Source organism: Melampsora larici-populina, assembly GCF_000204055.1.
Source record: "Melampsora larici-populina 98AG31 unplaced genomic scaffold MELLAscaffold_38, whole genome shotgun sequence".
Taxonomy (NCBI): Eukaryota; Fungi; Basidiomycota; class Pucciniomycetes; order Pucciniales; family Melampsoraceae; genus Melampsora; species Melampsora laricis-populina.
In genome coordinates, this window is record NW_006768802.1 from 324104 (window position 1) to 328935 (window position 4832).

Consider the following 4832-nt stretch of genomic DNA (forward strand, 5'->3'; position numbering starts at 1 on the left):
GTTTTCCATCAGCATATTCAACTATACTGCATAGTATAGTATAGTGTATATGAGTATAGTTGTACTATACTATACCAAGTATAGTCTCAGTTTAGTTTAGTATAGTATAGTGGCAGCCTTGTCAACCTGAGCCCTGAGACCGGCACCCCAAGGGGCCCTCAACCCCTGCCACGCTCAGGGTAGGGTTTGGGGGGCAATTTTGAACCCGCAAAGCTTAGGGGCACATGGTAAGCCTCAGATGAATAAACCTAACCGCAGGGAATGGGAACCTGCGGGGCAAAGCCTGAATGAGCACGCCTCAAAAACATCAAGTGACAACAAATTCTTTGTCACTAGATGGCTGATCTCTCCTACACCACAAAGACGCTTTTGAGCAGAAGGACATTGGGATTTTCCGAGATCATATGTGTCAGCCCTGAGCCCTAATTACAGGACCATGGGCTAACAGTACCATATGTAATATCAAAATATTGTATAAATCCATAAGCTACATCTCAAGGCTCAGTATCAAGAGCCACTTAAACACATGTATGTAATATATTAAATACATAGTAAACCTAACCCATGTGTCAACCACAAGTTGACACGTGAATAGACAAGACTCACACGCCAACCACAAGTTGACACTGGAACTGAGACTATATATAACCCCCCTTCTTCCCTAGAATCATCCCCCATCTTTTTCTACAATCACAACACAGAACCACATTTTACTTGACTCCTACTGAGAGGATCTTCAAGTACGTGGTTAGTTGTGTAGCTTGTTAAAGACCATTCTTGAGCATTACGGGTTCCATTGCTGAACACCCAAGGTACTGATTTCTCCAAGCCCAGGGCATTCATTGTCTCTAGAAATAAACCTTAAAGTAGCAAAGCTTCTTCCTTTTTAAGGAGTCTAAAGTAGCCTTCAGGATCTTTGGTTTACCAACGTGTAAAGCCTGCCCCTCACAGTCTCATGAGGTTAGAGCACATTAGCTCTTTATTGCCCTTATCTTTCCTTTCCCTTTCTCAAATTCTCTTCTTAGAGGTCAACTAGCTGTAGTCTTCACTTGGGTGTACCACGTGAAGACCACACCTTCCTTTTCCTACTCTATTTTCTGTGAGGAGTACGCCTAACAGACGCGTACTCCTCACAATATGCTTCCGTCGGCACCCCCGTTTGGGCTGTCCCCTGGATGTCAGTGCGTGTGGACATCCGCAGCACACACTCAGGATGCCAGGCTGGGCCTACATTTAAATAAGAACACCCTTGGAAGCCCGTGGGATGTCCCAAATTTTGATTCTGACCCGGGCTCCTTGGATCAGTTTTGTCAGGATATCCTTTCCCCTGCAAAAAATCCTGACGTCCCCAGGACATCAGCATGTCCTTGTTGTGTAGGTGAACTAGTCCTAAATTTTGTAACTTGTTTAGTTAGTGTTTTATGCAATGAACCTTTTTTTAAAAAAAGCTCCAAAATGTGAGACACCCAAATTCAAACACATACCTTAGTTAGTAGTAACCACCCTCCCATCAAATTTGTTTAGTCAACCAGGCAGGCACCATTTTCAAGAATCATTTGATTCTTTTGTGTCACTGTTTTTTGACACCAAGTATTTAGGGGCCCTCCGGGGGTTAGGGTCAAGCTTTGGTTTGCTCCAGCGTGTCAGGGAGTCATCGGGTAGGGTTAGGGTAGGGGGCAGGGGCAGCCTGAGGCTCGGTCTCGGGATGGCCATCCCCCGCGTTTTTTTTTGGCTTGGGGCTCAGGATGAGCCCCGGGCATTCGGGCTCGGGGACCGGCCAGAACGACCCACCGAGCAAAATCTAAGAGCCCTGCCCGGCTTCCGGCCCGAACCCGCCTCGACGGGGACTCCTCCCCGGACACGTAGACCGGTCCCCGCCACCGAGAAAACGGTGCCCTACCGATATGTCGGTTCTCCGTCAAGTCCCCGCGAGTTCTCGATTGGACTGACCTTTTCCTGGAAATATTTCAACATGAAAAGCTTGATTGGTGAAGTGCCCACTGCTACCCATGGCTGATCATGCATGTATAAATATACTCACAAGCAATTTGCTCCAAATAAGCTCATAAAAGGAAGCTATTGCTGCTCACTGTTTGGGTTTCTATTGAACCTAAGACTTTCCTGGACATACATTCACCCTAAAAGATTAATTGTGAGCTGCCCAGTGCTACTTCATCACAAGTAACGTGATTGAATTACGCTCATAAAAGCAATCCGTTGTGTATCTTCTTCCTTTCAGCGCTTGTCTGTCTCACTTTGTCTCATCTTGCTAGCCAATTAGTTTTCATATTACCATTTTAAATCCATCATCCATCATCCATCATCCTCATTATTTGTTCTTTTTCTTTGCTCTCAACACTTTTCAGATATTACCTACCATCACATTCTCCTCACTAGTTCAATAATACAGTGTTCTTAGATAAATGGCTTCTGATTCTCCTCACTCCTTGTCTCAAGACACTGTAGCAAAGCGTGGCAAGTCTTCGTATGTATGGTGCCATTTCACCATCCAAGGCGATAAGACAGTGTGTTCAGTAGTGTTATCTAGTGGAAAGATTTGTGGAAGGTCCCTTGCCCGCGACAAGACTTCTAGTACAAAGGCAATGTCAGACCATCTTCAGAGACTGCATGGATTGTACAACCCAAAGCTGGTGGAGCAGTCAAGTCAAGTAACCCTGGAGGGGTCCTTCAAGAGAATCAAGACTCAGCACGTGGTAAGACTTTTGTGATCTAATCAATTGTGTTATTTCTTGAGACTCACGATTGTGTTGAATCTTTTGTTTGAACAGGTTTCACTGAATGTTGAATCTCTCAAGACGGCGATATCTTATTTCATGGCTGAAGCCGACCTGCCTTTCTCTTTGATAAACCGTCGATCTTTCAAAGATCTTTTGAAGCTTTGTAATTCTCAGACAGCAGGAATGATGGTGAAACGTCACACCATAGCCAGACATACAATTTCGATCTTTCACTTCTACCAGAACTACATCAAGAATAGTGTATTCAGCAAAGCGAAGTATATCTCCTTTACACAAGACGGTTGGACATCACCTAATCAACGGTCTTACATGTCGATCACAGCTCATTTCATCACAGACAACTTTGAGCTTAAGTCACTGACCATTGGTATCCCCCGTGTTTCAGGTGAGTTATCTTCAGGTATTGTCTTACTCTCCAGCAAACCTCACTAGGCTAACATCTTTCAATCCCATCCAAAACTGAATGCAGGGCGTCATGTGGCTTCTAATTATGCTGATCTGTTTGTAGATTACTTGAAGAAGTACAACATTGTCAATGCACTATCAACAATCACTGCTGATAACGAAAGCAAGAATAACAAGATTGCAAAACTCATACACGAAGCTCCCGAAATTGAAGACTTTGATCCTAACGAGTCGCTCTATGGTTGTGTCGCACATGTCATTAATCTTGCTGCTCACAAAGGTCTCGATGTATTTGGAGTTGTTGAAGATGAGCTTGTTGGTCACTCAGATACCTCCAGCGGACCGATGGGCCTAGCCAATCTGGTTGATCCTGCTGATTCTCGCACAGCAAACCTTTCAACAATCAGGTCAAGATGTCACGGCCTTGTGATCTGGGTACGTAGCAGTCCACAGAGATCGGAGGCCTTTGGAAAGACTGTTACACTACTACGAAGTCTTGCTCTTAATTCAACTGATCCAGCTAATCAAGGGTTAGCAGATGAAGCTGAGGTGAACTCTGCACTTGGTTCCCTCCTTCCCGAGCCAACCAAGAATATAGATGAAATCGATCCGATCTCCAAGGGAACTGCTGTAGCTCTGACCCCTGACGTTGAAACTCGCTGGAACTCGACTTACCTGATGTTTAGACGCCTTCTCCGCCTCCGAAAAGCTGTCCAACAGTTCTGTGAACGTCCTGGTGCTACCAAATTTCAGCTCTCAGATATCGAGTGGACTTATGTCGAGCAAATGTGCAATTTTTTGGAGCCGCTCTCCGAAGCTACAAATGAGCTTTGTCGATCAAAGTTTCCTACACTACACACTGTGATACCAATCTATATTGCAGTGATGGGTCGATTAAACAACGTGAGTCCTGGAGTTCTTAACCTTCATGATTGGAAGAATACAAAAAGCTTATTTGTTTAATTGTATGTACATTCAGGTTATGACAACTTATGACAATAACCACTTGATTCCTGCCGCTCGAGAGATGGTTGAAAAGCTCGAGACCTATTTCAAGAACGTTTTATTCAAACCCGGTGCTATATGTGCTACTATACTGGATCCTCGACTCAAGATGACATTCTTTGAGGTGTGGTTGCTACTACCTAGACTTAATGTATCCTGCCTGTGTTTAACCTGACTAACATCATCATCTCTCTTAATCTTCTACAACAGGCCAAATCCAATATCTTTAATCGTTATGCCACATCTCCTACAAAGCTGAAAGAAATCTTCTGTGCCGAAGCCTTGAAGTTTAAATCACCTGATCCCGACGCACGTCAAGCTACCAAGAGCACCAGTCAATCCTACTTTGGGGCTGAGATCTATGGGACAAACACAGGGCCGGCTTCATTTGACAGCGAGCTTGGCCGATATCTAAGTGATCTGGTTGAGCCCGCAGATGCCGACATCCTGCTTTACTGGAAAAGCAAAGTTACAAGCTACCCTATCTTGAGTGAGATGGCCCAGAAATACCTGGCCATCCCTGCTACTAGTTGCCCGTCTGAAGGTGCCTTTTCGAAAACAAAGGTGATTTTGACTCCTCAGAGAAACAAGCTCTCCGACTTGAGTGTAGAAGCACTACTGTGTCTCAAGGAATGGTATCGAGTTTTTGGTCCTTTGTATGTA